This window comes from Protopterus annectens, chromosome 10.part0, assembly GCF_019279795.1.
Source record: "Protopterus annectens isolate FY-2018-M chromosome 10.part0, PAN1.0, whole genome shotgun sequence".
Taxonomy (NCBI): domain Eukaryota; kingdom Metazoa; phylum Chordata; order Ceratodontiformes; family Protopteridae; genus Protopterus; species Protopterus annectens.
Genome location: NC_056744.1, coordinates 910367045 through 910384229, shown reverse-complemented (window position 1 = coordinate 910384229; position 17185 = coordinate 910367045).

The following is a 17185-nucleotide window of genomic DNA, read 5'->3' as shown; positions in this document are numbered from 1 at the left end:
AATTTTTAGACAATTATGATGCTATGCAGCTACATCAGTTGAAATTTGATGGTAACGTGACAATTTTTGTAAATTCGACAAACTGCAATCTTTGTATGTGGAAATTTAAAAAAAAAAATACAATACAAACTGAACTTATGTTACAAAATGAAAATGTTTGTCGACAATTATTTAACAAATGGATACCTGATAAAGATTGGATTAATCTATTTACTGAAGGACTAGAAAGATGGTGAGTTCAAGGAAAACTGCTCGTACAACTGGACAGTAATCACGATAATTTATTGAACAAAGGCAAAAGATATCTGGTTAAGCGCTTTCGACTGTATCCCAGTCTTCATCAGAACAAGTAAAATATGTCATCCCAAAGTTTATATACACATCTCCTGTAAAACCTTAATTAATAAAAACTTAATTGATAAAAAACCGCCAAAAAGTTTAAAGACACATTACCATAATTCACTGAAAGCATTGTTGTTTATCCTACCCCAAAATCAGAGTGCATCAATCAATTATGCACACACAAAAGATAATAAAATAATATATGCTATGAATATATACAAACTCAGATTGTAAAATGGTACAACTATAATTCCATCTATGTGATCTAAATCTAGTGATGTAAATACAGTTACCATACACTGAACAAAAGTTGAGTGAAGAAATCACTGTATCAGAATATTCCTAGATGATTATTCTAATGCTAAAAAAGGTTTAATACTGATAAAATCGTTGAGACCAGGAGATCTCGTAGAATCCGTTAAGATTTGCCATTTGCTTTCACAAGCGGCCAATTTCATTTTCCAATCCCCCCCAAATGGTAAAACATCTACCTGTTCAACAATAGAAAATAAAAAACTGTGATCATCTCCCTTATCTAATATGTGCCTGTACAATGCATTTTTTGTGTCCTGTTTACTTATTTTGTACACATGTTCATAAATACGTCTATTCAGCTGTCTCTCTGTCTTACCTATGTAATGAGCATTACATGAATTACAGACTGCCAAATAGACTATCTGTTTTGTTTTACAGTTGCCGCTCTTACTTTCGATGGTGGTGTGGCACAAATCATTAAGATTGATTGTCCTGTTGGGGTTAATGTATTTACACTGTTTGCAGTTTCCGCATCTGACTGTACCCTTAGATATACCATGTCTTTGTGTTTGTGCGGTGTTGTTGGCTTTTTCCAATAACTTTTTTAAATTAGGGGCTGTTTTATAAACACATCTTGGTTTTGAACCCAACAACTGTTCCTTATCCAAGAGCCTGAGTGTCGACCAATGTCTTTCTAAAATTTTCTTTATAATGTGTATGCTCGGAGTGTACATGAGAACACAAACCCTACCTGATAATTCGTTGCGAATCCCTTCATGTTTGTCCAACTGATACAAGCCTAAAAGAGGTGGATATTTGCTTCCCCATTCATTGTATACATAACTAATAACTTCCAAGACCAGCTTTTCAGGATATGCTCTACTCAAAAACATTTCCTTAATGATGTTAAGCTCCTTTTCCAAAATGGACTTGTTGGATGACATTCTCGTGACACGTACACATTGTCCTTTTATGACATTTTGGAATACATGAGGAGGATGGTTACTACTGTAATGGACATAATCATTGGAAAATGTGGGTTTCCTGTACACCCTAGAGGTGAACCCAAAATTGTCATGACTCAAAAGTACGTCTAAAAATGAAATTTCATGATGACTATATTCATGGGTGAATTGCAAAAAATCAACAGTCTTGTTTAAGTACTCCATGAATTCTTGTAACCTATCCTCGGAAGCCTTCCATAGTATAAAAATATCGTCCAGGTATCTAATGTATAGTGTAATGTCTTTGTAAAAAGTACTTTTAAACACATACTCCGATTCCCACTCTGCCATGACCAAGTTCGCGAAGATGGGGGCACAAGCTGCTCCCATCGCCACTCCCTTGGTCTGCCTGAAGAATTCCCCTTGGAAGGAGATGTAGTTGTGGTCTAACACCAGTGACATCATGTCACAAATGAGGCTGATTTTCTCCCAAGAGAAATCGGTGTATCTGGTGAGGCTTCTTTCAAAGAATTCTAATCCTTCTGTCTTGGGGATGCTGGAAAAGAGGTCTACTACATCCACTGTTAAGTAAATCAGGTTGGTCTCCCATAAATCATTAGTGATGGTACCCAAAAACCTCCAAGAGTCCTTGATTATATGGGGGATGCTGTCATAAACTTTCTTTAACCAGCTATCAATCAGTTTCCCTAATCTGAACGTTTTTGATCTGGAACCTGACACAATTGGACGGAAGGGAGGTTGAGCAATGGATTTGTGTAACTTGGGAATACCAACCATCTTGGCGAGTACGGGATGATCCTCTTTCACAAAAGAATATATGTCATTGGAGATCCTATTATCAATAAGGTATTCCTCAATGATGAGATCTATACGTTTATGACCTATGTTGACCTGGTTCAATGAAATATTTTCGTAGTTGCCTGAATGGTGGAGAATGTTGTATATCTCCTGATTGTGGTCTTCGGTGGAAAAGATGACAGCTCCACCTCCTTTGTCAGGTTTCATGATCCTGATATTCCTATTGTTCATGAAATCTGATAAGCATTTTCTTTCTTTACTAGATAGATTGTCAGTAGTGTAATGGACTTGTTTTTTCATCTTATGGTGCGTCCAGTATATGTCACTGCAAACCAATTGCTCATAATTGTGTACATGTGGGTTTGAAGCCGGTATATAAGTGCTTTTTTTGGTGAGACCTGTCCCAGCTGTATCCCTGGCCCTGATGTTTGGATCCGGATGATTGTCAAATAATAAAGCCAGGTTCAATTTCCTACAATATTTTTTGACTTCCTTGATGCAATCGAATAAATTCCATCCACTCATAGGTATGAACTTCATACCTTTACTTAGCATTTGGGCACTGATATTATCTATCTCTATGGTGGTGTAATTGTACACCTTAAAACCATCATGTACAACAATACTGGGTTTTGAATCATTGTCTTGTGGTTCTATCAAATTCAAATCTTGTATCAACATATCCTTAGATTTGTGAGAATGCCTCATCGTTAAGGTGTTGCCTAACATAAGATTGGTATGAGCATTAGTGATCTTACAAGGCAAGTTTAATTCTTGTGCCAATATTTTGGGACCCTCCAAGCTGGGTAAAACCTCCCCCCCTGAAAATTTTCTTCCCTATGTGATTTCTTAGGTTCCCTTCTTCTAGTTGGATAATTATTGTGTGTATCGGGATCCTTGTGACTTGGCCATATATATGCCCTATCTTTCTTATAGGCTTCAATATCACGTTGGATTTTCTTATTTTTCCTTTCTACTATGTTGTGGGCATTATTATCAGCGAGAGAATACTGCTTCATGTACAAGTCATTTAAACTATCAAAATCCTTATGCTGTGTAATAGTAAGATTCATGTGTTCTAAATCCTCAGCTAACATGCTTAATTTTTCATCTAGATGTTTTATTAGTAATTTCATAAACTCATACCCAAACCCTTCGAATAGTTGGTTGAAATCTTTCTCAACAACAGATGTAAATTTTATCCCTAAAGGTAGTTTGAAAAATCTTAAGCCTTTCGGCACAATTTTAAGCAAAGCACACTTGGATAAATAACTGCAGTCAATCTTGGCATTTTTATAAGCCGTTAGTTTCTTACCATATTCAAAAATATATTCCTTTAATGAAAGGGTATTGCTATCAATATCCCGTTTATGCCCATTAGTATGCCTAATATCCGAGTCAAAATAATCATTGCCATCACTCAAAAATTGCTCAAACAGGTGATCACCATTAGAAACATAGTCTTTTATATTCTTTCTGCCAACCTTATTAGTAGGATTACAATAGTCACTATGTTGAAATCTAATAGGGCTTTTGAGGCCCTGCTCCGTATTGTGAATAACAGTACCTTTATTGTCCAGAACCATCCTGGTTCGACTGCTGGTATCAGTAATAACTTTCGGTCGGGCACCTCCATAGTGCTTATCCATCCGCTTCCTGCAAAAGCTATAATCGAAAGTGAAGTCATGCTCTGTATTGTCGTGGCGTTCACTCAGTAAAAAATCCTCGTCAGTATGGGCTAGGTCCAAAGCCATGTTGCTAACCTCCCTACTGTGTTCCATTAAGTCCACGTTACCATTGGGAGCTGAAATATTGTCAAAGACACCATCCGTGTCTTGTAGGACTTTCGGAAATCTACAGTCTGGTGTGCTAACCTCACCGCACCCTTGCGGTTTCTGATAACAGCTTTGCACATGCGCGTTACACCTCTTGCGTTCAAACTGAATGTCTCCTTCCTCATCCGAATGAACAGGAACCTTGTGAGCTCTGACGAGCTCTGAAGAAGCACAAGAATTGGCTTCTTCCAATTTTTTAGCATTGTTGGAGCTAGAAACCAGTTCGGAAATGAGAGATAACAATTTATGCACCTCGCCCTGTAGTGCTGTGAGGTCGGCTCTCAATTCGATTATACCATCCCTTGACAATGAAGCAGAAGATTCCATGTTCTCAGCCATCTACACAGAACTCTCCACAATAAGGAATCAAACAACTCAAGAACTAGAAAGATGGTGAGTTCAAGGAAAACTGCTCGTACAACTGGACAGTAATCACGATAATTTATTGAACAAAGGCAAAAGATATCTGGTTAAGCGCTTTCGACTGTATCCCAGTCTTCATCAGAACAAGTAAAATATGTCATTCCAAAGTTTATATACACATCTCCTGTAAAACCTTAATTAATAAAAACTTAATTGATAAAAAAAACGCCAAAAAGTTTAAAGACACATTACCATAATTCACTGAAAGCATTGTTGTTTATCCTACCCCAAAATCAGAGTGCATCAATCAATTATGCACAGATTGATAGCTGGTTAAAGAAAGTTACGACAGCATCCCCCATATAATCAAGGACTCTTGGAGGTTTTTGGGTACCATCACTAATGATTTATGGGAGACCAACCTGATTTACTTAACAGTGGATGTAGTAGACCTCTTTTCCAGCATCCCCAAGACAGAAGGATTAGAATTCTTTGAAAGAAGCCTCACCAGATACACCGATTTCTCTTGGGAGAAAATCAGCCTCATTTGTGACATGATGTCACTGGTGTTAGACCACAACTACATCTCCTTCCAAGGGGAATTCTTCAGGCAGACCAAGGGAGTGGCGATGGGAGCAGCTTGTGCCCCCATCTTCGCGAACTTGGTCATGGCAGAGTGGGAATCGGAGTATGTGTTTAAAAGTACTTTTTACAAAGACATTACACTATACATTAGATACCTGGACGATATTTTTATACTATGGAAGGCTTCCGAGGATAGGTTACAAGAATTCATGGAGTACTTAAACAAGACTGTTGATTTTTTGCAATTCACCCATGAATATAGTCATCATGAAATTTCGTTTTTAGACGTACTTTTGAGTCATGACAATTTTGGGTTCACCTCTAGGGTGTACAGGAAACCCACATTTTCCAATGATTACGTCCATTACAGTAGTAACCATCCTCCTCATGTATTCCAAAATGTCATAAAAGGACAATGTGTACGTGTCGCGAGAATGTCATCCAACAAGTCCATTTTGGAAAAGGAGCTTAACATCATTAAGGAAATGTTTTTGAGTAGAGCATATCCTGAAAAGCTGGTCTTGGAAGTTATTAGTTATGTATACAATGAATGGGGAAGCAAATATCCACCTCTTTTAGGCTTGTATCAGTTGGACAAACATGAAGGGATTCGCAACGAATTATCAGGTAGGGTTTGTGTTCTCATGTACACTCCGAGCATACACATTATAAAGGAAATTTTAGAAAGACATTGGTCGACACTCAGGCTCTTGGATAAGGAACAGTTGTTGGGTTCAAAACCAAGATGTGTTTATAAAACAGCCCCTAATTTAAAAAAGTTATTGGAAAAAGCCAACAACACCGCACAAACACAAAGACATGGTATATCTAAGGGTACAGTCAGATGCGGAAACTGCAAACAGTGTAAATACATTAACCCCAACAGGACAATCAATCTTAATGATTTGTGCCACACCACCATCGAATGTAAGAGCGGCAACTGTAAAACAAAACAGGTAGTCTATTTGGCAGTCTGTAATTCATGTAATGCTCATTACATAGGTAAGACAGAGAGACAGCTGAATAGACGTATTTATGAACATGTGTACAAAATAAGTAAACAGGACACAAAAAATGCATTGTACAGGCACATATTAGATAAGGGAGATGATCACAGTTTTTTATTTTCTATTGTTGAACAGGTAGATGTTTTACCATTTGGGGGGGATTGGAAAATGAAATTGGCCGCTTGTGAAAGCAAATGGCAAATCTTAACGGATTCTACGAGATCTCCTGGTCTCAATGATTTTATCAGTATTAAACCTTTTTTAGCATTAGAATAATCATCTAGGAATATTCTGATACAGTGATTTCTTCACTCAACTTTTGTTCAGTGTATGGTAACTGTATTTACATCACTAGATTTAGATCACATAGATGGAATTATAGTTGTACCATTTTACAATCTGAGTTTGTATATATTCATAGCATATATTATTTTATTATTTTTTGTGTGTGCATAATTGATTGATGCACTCTGATTTTGGGGTAGGATAAACAACAATGCTTTCAGTGAATTATGGTAATGTGTCTTTAAACTTTTTGGCGGTTTTTTATCAATTAAGTTTTTATTAATTAAGGTTTTACAGGAGATGTGTATATAAACTTTGGGATGACATATTTTACTTGTTCTGATGAAGACTGGGATACAGTCGAAAGCGCTTAACCAGATATCTTTTGCCTTTGTTCAATAAATTATCGTGATTACTGTCCAGTTGTACGAGCAGTTTTCCTTGAACTCACCATCTTTCTAGTTCTTGAGCTATTTACTGAAGGAACATACTGTACTCCACAACACTCTACAGGAAAGTTTATACATTATAATGTTACTGATAGCACTATTTTGTGTCAGTTTACTGTGTTACCTATGATATTTCTCGTACCAGAAGGGTATGAGTATTGGTTGCCACAATTTGAAGGTAATTATATAGATATGAGAGGAAAAACACATAGGTTCATAGGTAGGTACCAGGTTATTGGCCCTAGGGCCTATATAAGCCTAGCCAAAAGGTACCCTGGCTTTTGCCACCCAAGAAAATAATTTTCATGTGCCACTGTTGAGCAGAGCCACAGAAGTGATCCCTGGGGTGAATTTCCTATCTCCCATCCAATCATCAAGATTTTTCTTGAAGAGTGCTAATGAGGAGCTTAGTTTGATATAGATAGGTAGTTTGTTCCATAATATGGGAAGTCTCTGGGACAGGAATCTATCCCTCCAGCATGTTCTGTTTATTGTGATGACAAGGTTTAGGTCTCTAGAGCATGTAGCTCATAGAGATTGGGGTTTCTTTAAGTGGAACATGTCTAAAAGCTCTGGGTTTGATGTAGCTTTGTGTGTTAGGCAGAGATCGCCTCTGAGTAGGCGATATGCGATGGAGTAAAGCTGCAGTTTTTTGAGATGGTCTGCGTAGGGCATCTGTTTGAGGCCGGTAATCCTCTTTGTGAGGTATTTCTGTGGCCTTTCCAGTTTTTGTAGATGTCTTGTGAGGTACATACCAAAAGGGACATTGTACTCTATAATGGGTCTAATGAGTCACGGGTAGAGGAGAACAATGACCTCTTTTTTCCTGGATGAGAAACCTTTTGTGATGAGATGTGCCATGTAGAAGGATTTCCTGACTACTGTGGTGATGTGATTATCAAAGGAGAGACTACTGTCCACCTGTATCCCAAGGTCTCTTATCACACTTTCAATGTTAAGTAGACTACCGCCTATGTGGTAGTTCATGGGTACAGAGTTTTTACCAAAAGAGATGACAATGCACTTTTTGGCATTGAGCTTAAGGCCATGGCTTTGACACCAGGCATCTGTCTCAGCGATGCCCTTTTATAGGATGTCCACATCTTTTGGAGTTTTGATTATGGCTCCTAGTTTGCAGTCATCTGCGAACTTAGTTAGCCAAAGACCTTCTGTGTTAGCCTGTACTTCAGAGAAGTAGATACCAAACAGAAGAGGACCCAGGACTGAACCCTGTGGTACTCCACTTGTCACTGGTCTGAAATTGGATTTGGAGTCTGCTACTTTCACAGTGTGGGTTCTGTCAGTGAGCCAGTTGGCAACCCATCTTGTGACATAGGGATTTATACCTAGTTTAGTGAGTTTATCTATAATTCCAGAGTGGGGGATGGTGTTGGAAGCCTTGGCGAGATCTAGATAGGCTGTGTGAACCACCTTACCCTCATCTACAGCTTTGGTGACTGCTTCAAAGAAGTCTATCAGGTTTAGGAGACATAATCTGCCTTTTACAAACCCGAACTGGGTGGGGTCCTGAGTTTGGAGATTACCAATGTCATTGTTTCTAAGTTCCATGATGATAAGTTCCATAGCCTTGCAGACCAGGCTCGTTAGGCTAACGGAGCAGTAGTTTCCAGGGTCTGTGGTGGCTCCCCCTTTGTGGAGTGGGATAACTATTGCTGTGCACCATTCAGTGGGCACATAGCCTGAGGTGAGGCTATCATTGAACATGGTATTTGGGTGGGGTGCCAGTTCGTTCTGTAGTTCATGTAGAACACAGCCTGGGATGTTGTCAGGTCCCATGGATACTGTGTTCTTGGCTTTGGATAGTGTGTTTTTTACCTGTGCAACCGTGATTACAGGAACTTTGCATTCTTCTGGTATAGAGATGGGCCCTTTAGGGGATGACAGGGGGGTAAAGTTAGCACTGAACCTATCTGCCAGGATGCTGGCAATATCAGTTGGTTCTGTATATTTAGTGCCATTGTGCTGTAACTCAGAGCAGATCTGAGTGTTGCCATTGAGATTCTTGACACAGCTATAGAATGCTTTGTGGTTGTCTTTAGAGTCAGTGGAGATTTTGTTTTCGTAACTAGCTTTGGAGGATTTTATGAGGGATCTCAGCTTCTTACTGAGGCTGACCAGGGAGTTTCTCCAATCATGGGATTTTACTCTTTTTTGCAACAGTTTCTTTCTTCTCTTGTAGAGTTTGTTTATGGCAGGGGACCACCAGATTGGCTTCCTTTTTTTGGAGGATAGCATCTTGGTTCTGTTAGGGATTGCACAATCCATGCACATGTGTAAGTGCTTATAAAGTGCATTTGTGTAGGATTCAGCAGTCATACCTCTATTGTCTGTCAGCATGGGTGTTGTGAAGTTTGCCATTTCTGTCTTAAGAAGCATGAAGTTGGCTTTGGAGAAATTTTTTACTGTGGTTTCCCTAATGGAGGGTGGGGGAGGGATGTGGATGTCTAGGGTGATTAGCTTGCGTTCGGATCTGACCAATGAGGAATTGACCTCAGGTGTGGAGTACTGGTTGCCACTGTTGGTAATAACCAGGTCTAGGATATTGCTGCCCCTGGTGGGAGTGTGGATAAGTTGATCCAAGGCATTGGAATTTATGAATTACAGAAAACATTGAGTACAAGAGTTGGTACATGAGTAGTTTTCCTAGTTAATGGTGGGGTAGTTGAAATCACCCATTATTAGGGTGTTAGGTTGTACCCTAATATTTTCCAGTGTATCAAGAAATGAGGAGTTGGAAGCCTGGGGCATGGTGGGGGGATCTGTAGCAAGCTACAATTTGGAATGCGGTCTTGCCCAGAGTTAGTTGCACTTGGATAATCTCGGATGCATTATGCTGAGCAACTAGCCTGGAGGTGTGGATATCCTTAATGAATATGGACACGCCTCCGCCTTTAGTGTTTTGGTCCAGGTTAGGTGGCTGAAAGGTGTGGTATGAATTATAGCCTGGTAATGCAGGGGTACTCTCTGGAGCCTTGAACCAGGTCTCTGTCACTGCACAGATGTCAATGTTCTCCATTTTAAGGAGTGCCTCGAGTGAGTGCATTTTGAGGTTTAGACTTCTAGCATTGAGTAGCAATACCCTCAGATTCTTCTTGCTTGTACCTGTTATGGTGGTGAATTTGTCATTTGAACCTTGCCTAAAAAAGGCACTATAAGGGTGGCTAAAGCCTTAGCCAGTATCTGGAATCCCAGGGTTGACAGGTGCAGGCAATCTCTGGCAAAGTATCATGGTTTGTCAATCATGTCATCCCAGGCAGACAGATACTGTATCCCCTTAGAATGACACTAGAAGCTTAGCCAATTGCTGAAGTCAATCATTTTGTCCTTGTACTGTGGTATCATTCTGGGTGATGGCAGGATGCTACTCAGGGCTAGGGTCATACCTGCCTGGGCTACATGATCGGACAGCTCTTCCATGTCCCTTTTCAAGTAGTCTAGAGAGGTATGTCTCAGGTCATTCACACCAACATGGATAATGACAGAGTCATATTTGTACTTGTTGTGGAGTGACCTGAGTGCATGCGTTATGTGGTGGATCCTGGCACCCAACAGGCAGCTGACAGTAACTTTCTCCTTGTTTAGCCTGGTGAGTGGAACATCAGTGTGCCTGACTATAGAGTCACCTATGACTAGAGTGTTGGGTACATTGTTATGCCTTATGGGCTGTGGTTGAGTGGCACACTGAGTTTGTGGGCTATGTGTCATTTGGGTTGTGTTGGGGGGTTGGAGGTTGCTTGTGCTTCTGCTTTGGAGGTCCCTGTTACTTGGGCAGGTTTTTACTGAGAGCCTCCACGAATGTAGGTGCGCGTTTTGTGTTTCTATGTGTGTGTTTTGGTGGTGTAGGTTTTGATGGACTATGTGCTGAGTGTGGTATGGTGCAAGTGTTTACCTTCTCCTCTTGACTGTCTAGTCCAGTCTTAGGTGAATAGAGCTTTGCTTCCAGTTTGGCTATATTAGTGCATCTCTCACAGGTTGTAGTGTTGGGTGGTAGGAGGAGAGGGTTGTCTGTGTACATGAGGCAATTGCTGTATTGCCCCAAGATGCCCAAATTCATCAGGTAGACAGGCAAAAACACCGGGAGCTGACCCTTAGACATGCCTGGATAGGTGCTTATTTGTTAAGTACTAGAAACTTTTTTTCCTTTAGACAGTGAGGAAAGTTGAGTGCTGTAGTAATTTGAAGCTTATTTAGTGCTTACAATAAGTTCTGAACAAGTGCTGAGCTGAAAGAAACAGACTTGAGTGCTGAAACTAAAAACCTGGCTAGTTCTAAGAAACCAAATTAAGCTAGAAGGCTTCCCTCTAACACAGGAAGGCTTGGGGGCTTAGAAGCCCACAAATAGTCCTGGACACAGCAAATCTGTATCCAGACTAGACTACCCACAGGAAAGGCAGGAAACAAGCTTAGAATTTTTTTTTTTAAGTGGAAAGAGGGAAAGGAGGAGCAGAAACTAAGCTGATTGGCCTTCTCAAATGTTCTCCCTGTATTAGGTAGAATGAGGTAATGACACTAGACTGAGAGGAGGGTCCCAGATCAAATGTACAGTAGGGGCAGGCAACTGCAAAGAAGCCACCAACTATAAGAACAGCATACCAATAGGGAAGGAGGGTGGGAAACAAACTGCAGAAATGTTTCTCACAGCAGAAAAGCAGCAGTGAGCCTTTAAATGAAAGTTTTAAACAGCTAAAGGAGCCTCTAGAAAAAGCTTTTAACTGCAAACAAGTCATCAGAATCAAACATCCCAACATATGCTTAATAAAAGTGGACAATTTCCAGTTAATACTTCACACACAGTGAAACTAGCTAGAAAAATATACAATAGACAAAGTGCTATAAATAACTCGAAACAATAAGCAAAAAAAAATGATATTTAATGTTATATATTATAGATCTGAGTTTGCTCAGTGTCCTTCCTTCGATTAGCTCAGTGTGAAATGGCAGAAACACTCACAAACTCAAGTATTTTACACAGACTCAGAATGGACTCATCTGTGGACAGCATTCGCCTGTCTATGAACTATGCTTACTGCAGCATTCTGTTAATTTGTGTAAATGGATTATTATGCCTTCTTCTTTTCAAATGTTTATAGAAGTGGCTCCTCAGTATATTTGTCTGGTTACAGATCAAGACGTAGGTCATAATTTAAAATTAACTTTTGTAGGATGTTTATCACATGTTGATTTCCTTATATGGAATAATAAGAGTTATGTGTTTACTGAACCGATAGAAGTGAATATTTCCAAGAACTGGAATTATGACTTAATATAGCTTCCCAATATATCTGTGTCCTTAGATAATTTAAAAAACATAATGAACAATACTAAAATTCTCAGAGAGTATTTGAAAAAAAGAAATAAAAGTATTCTGTATTATAAGGCATTAAGCATCATTGCTAAGGATAAACTACTTAGTTTGGCTAAAAAGACCAAAAAAGACACTGCTCACAAATTGGTGGGATATATTTACTGGCTGGTCAACATCAGGAAAAAAAACTGTTAAGTTGGTTGATACATCCTGTATTAGTAGTGTTAGGCATTATAGTCATACCACCTATCTGGAATTGCTACTTAAGTTGTCATTTGCGAAAAATTTATAGAATTCAACAAATCATGATGGTTAACCTACATAAACTTGGAAAGGTTTCAGTGTGTACAACTGAAGCTTAAAATGAACAGTCATGTTTCACTTTTTAAATGACAAGAGGGAATTGTGAGAGTAAAGAACAGGTTAAAATGGACTTCAGTGGATTTTTTCTGAAAATGTAAAATAAATGTTCTGCATTTCAGTGTGCACAGTGCACACAGTTAACTAACTTGGCAAAAACATATATCTTGGCATTAATTGTTAATAAGAATCAGAAATAAAATATTTTATTTCTTATAAACTATGCAGCATGTGAAATTTATTATGTACAAGCAGGTCAAGACAAACTCTTGTATGCAGCTGTGTCTCATCAATATGATACGTAAGATAGGCCAAGGATGAAATGAGGTATTCTTCAGGAACAGAATGTTTAAGATATGGAAAACAAACTGTCAGCAGACCAGCTTGAGAGGAAAGATTTATTATTCTGGCAAATTCTCAAAACTGCAGGCAGAAAAGCCACTATAAAGATTGGACTTTTTCTTTTGTATCAGAGACTTTGACTATTCTAAGCTGAAGTATGTTTTGATGTATAGGCCTTTCATTGTTAAGCTAGATGTAAAACTTGTGTGCAGTAAATGAATGTCATAACAGCAGAACTATCTCAATGTCTTCATTGAATAAAGGTACAGACTATCTGAATAGTGTAGTACCACTTTAACAGTAACTGTCACTGTTAAAGTGGTAATCTGACCCCATGTGCAAAATGGGAAAAAGGGGTTGTCGATGGATGGATGCATGGATGGATATGATATAAAAAGAAAAAAGCAAGTAATGCTCTGTTTCATCATTCTGTGGTTTATAAAAAGCTTAGGAGATTTTTTTATTATTATTGACAGAGCAGGGGTATTATTGAAAGAGGGTAATGTTGATTCCTTGTTAGAATATAAGGAGCTTCTTTGGCAACTAAGACTCAATGCTTGCAAGGATTTTGGTTTAAATGAATACATTTCACTGTCTAGTGTGTTTAAGTTAAGGGTACTTAATGTGTAGATTTTTATTATATTATAATAAATTACAAATAAAATACTGTTTTTTCATTTTTTTTTATATTTTTGGCTTTCTCTTAACAGTTTTTGCTTAATGCACTTTAAAAAGCTGTTTTTACTGTGGGTCTGTTGTATTTCTGCTGCATTTTACTGTTAAATTGTTTTACTGTGTATGCACTTGATTTATCTGTTTAAAAGTTAAACATTTAAACTGCATTTAGTACTGTAAGCATCACACTCAAGTGTGACCTTTTCTGAGCATTTTTACTGTTTAAATTGCTTTTTACTGCTTAATTTCATGAAAAAAATAATACTATATGTACTTCTCATTTCCTGCCCTTTTCTATACTAGAACTATCCAGATCCCAGATCTGCTGGTTCCAGGACTTTAGTGTTTCTGAATGGTCCAGACCTTGTTGTGGTAGTGGGTGGTCTTTCTGCTTATCAGTGAGAGTGGTAAGCATTAGAGCAGCCTATCTGTCACAAGAGGAGTGGTTTTCAGCTCTGAAATTATCATTATTGGCCATTTCAGGATGATTTCTATCCCATTCAACTTTCTTTGTTAAAAAACAGTGCTTGCATGGGTTTGTACTTGTTTTAGTTTGGCAGATCCTTTTTGGTCATACTGCAAACTACTACAGCACCAGAAATGAGAAGGAAAGACTTTTTGCTGATCTAAGTACCTTTTTTGGCTTTCTCTTAACTGTTTTTGCTTATCGCAATTTAAAAAGCTGTTTTATTATGGTTCTGTTGTATTTGTGCTGCATTTTACTGTTAAATCGTTTTACTGTGTGTGCACTTGATTTATCTGCTTATAAGTTAAAAATTTAAACTGCATTTAGTACTGTAAAACTCACACTCAGGTGCAAAAGCCTTTACTGAGTATTTTTTCTGTTTAAATTGATTTCTACTGCTTAATTTCATAAAAAAAAAAAAATAAATAAATAAATACTATCTGTACGTCTCGTTTTCCACCATTTCCTATATTAGAATAGTCCAGTTCCCAGATCTGCTGGTTTTGGACTTTAGTCTGTGTTTCTGAGTGGTCCAGACTCTGTTGTGGTAGTGGGAGGTCTTTCTGCTTATCATTGACAGTGGTAAGCATTAGAGCAGCCTATCTGTCGCAAGAGGAGCGGTTTACAGACTCAGTGTGCCACTCTGAAATTAACCTTATTGGCCGTTTTGAGATGATTGCTATCCCTTTAACTTTCTGAGTTAAAAACCCATGTTTGCATAGGTCTGCACTTGTTTTAGCTTGGCGGATCCTGTTTGGGTGTCCTGCAGACCACTACAGCACCAGAAATGAGAAGGAGAGACTTTTTGCTGATTTAAGTACCTTTTTTGGCTTTCTCTTAACTGTTTTTGCTTATCACACTTTAAAAAGTAATTTTTACTGTGGTTCTGTTGTATTTCTGCTGCATTTTGCTGTTAAATCATTTTACTGTGTGTGCATTTGATTTATGTGATTAAAAGTAAAATTTTAAACTGCATTTAGTACTGTAGGCATCACACTTAAGTGCAACAGCCTTTTCTGAGCATTTTTACTGTTTAAATTGCTTTTTACTGCTTAATTTTATTAAGAAACAATACTATCTATACTTCTCGTTTCCCGCCCTTTCCTATACTAGAATAGTCCAGATCCCAGATCTGTTGGTTTCAGGACTTTAGTCTGTGTTTCTGAGTGGTCCAGACCTTGTTGTGGTATTGGGAGGTCTTTCTGCTTATCCTGTCTACCTGATGAATCTGGGCATCTTGGGGCAATGTAGCAATTGCCTCATGTACACTGACAACCCTCTCTTCCTACCACCCAACACTGCAACCTGTGAGAGATGCATTTATCAAGCCAAACTGGAGGCAAAGCTCTCTCAAACCAAGACTGAAATTGTTAGTCAAGAGGAGAAGGTAAACACTTGCACCACACCACACTCATCAAATAGTCCCACTAAACCTACACCACCAAAACCCATGCATAGATACACAAAAAACATTCACAGAGGCTCTTAATAATAATGTGCCCAAGCAACAGAGACCTCCAAAGCAGAAACACAAGCAACCTCCACCCCTCAAAACAAACCAAAAGACACATAATCCACAGACTCAGTGTGCCACTCAACCACAGCCCATAAGGCAAAAAAACATACCCAACGCATTAGTCATAGGTGACTCTATAGTCAGGCATGCTGATATTCCACTCAACAGACTAGACAAGAAGAAGGTTACTGTTAACTGCCTATTGGGTGCCAGGATCCAGCACATAACCCATGCACTCAGGTCACTCCACAAGTATCAGTCATTGTCCATGTTGATGTGAATGACCTGAGACATACCTACCTGGACTGCATGAAAAGAGACATGGGAAGAGCTCTCTGATCTTGTAATCCAGGCAGGTATGACCCTAGCCCTGAGCAGTATCCTACCTTCACCCATAATGATACCGCAATACAAGGACAACATGATTGACTTCAACAATTGGCTAAGCTTCTGGTGTCATTCAAAGAGGATCCAGTATCTGTCTGCCTGGGAGGACTTGGTCGACATGCCACTATGCTTTGCCAGAGATGGCCTGCACCTGTCGCCCTTGGGATTCCGGATACTGGCTAAAGCTCTTGCCGCCCCTAAAGTGCCTTTTTTAGGCAAGGTTCAAATGACAAACCCACCACAGTAACAGGTACAGGCAAACAAAAACTGAGGGTAATGCTACTCAATGCTAGAAGTCTAAATCTCAAAATGCACTCACTTGAGGCACTCCTTAAAATGGAAAACATCAATATCTGTGCAGGGACTGAAACCTGGTTCAAGGTGCCAGAGAGCACCCCTGAATTACCTGGCTACAACTCATACCACACCTTTCAGCCATTTAACCTGGACCAGAACACCAAAGGTGGAGGTGTGTCCATATTCATTAAGGATATCCACACCTCCAGGCTAGTTGCCCAACATAATGCATCTGAAATTATCCAAGTGCAACTAACTCTGGGCAAATCTACATCCAAATTGTGGCTTGCTACAGATCCCCCACCATGCCCCAGGATTTCCACTCCACTTTTCTTGGTATACTGAAAAATATTAGGGTTCAATCAAAACACCCTAATAATGGGTGATTTCAACTACCCCACCACTAAATGGGAAAACTACTTATGTATCAACACCTTTGCTCAACGCTTTCTAGAATTCATAAACTCCAATGCCTAGATCAACTTATCCACACCCCCACCAGGGGCAACAGTATCCTAGACCTAGTCATTACCAACATGAGTGACCGGTGTTCCACACCTGAAGTCAACTCCTCGTTGGTCAGATCCGACCATAAGCTAACCATCATAGATATCCACATCCCGCCCCCACCCCCCATTAAGGAAACCACTGTAAAAAATTTCTCCAAAGCCAACTTCATGCTTCTTAAGACAGAAGTGGCAAACTTCGCGACCCCCATGCAGACAGATACTACAGTTATGACTGCAGAATCCTACACAAATGCACTCTATAACCACTTACATGAGTGCAGGGATCGTGCTATCCCTAACAGAACCAAGATGCTATCCTCCAAAAAAAGGAAACCAATCTGGTGGTCCCCTGCTATAAACAAACTCTACAACAGAAGGAAGAAGCTGTTGCAGAAGAGGGTAAAATCCCATGAGTGGAGGATT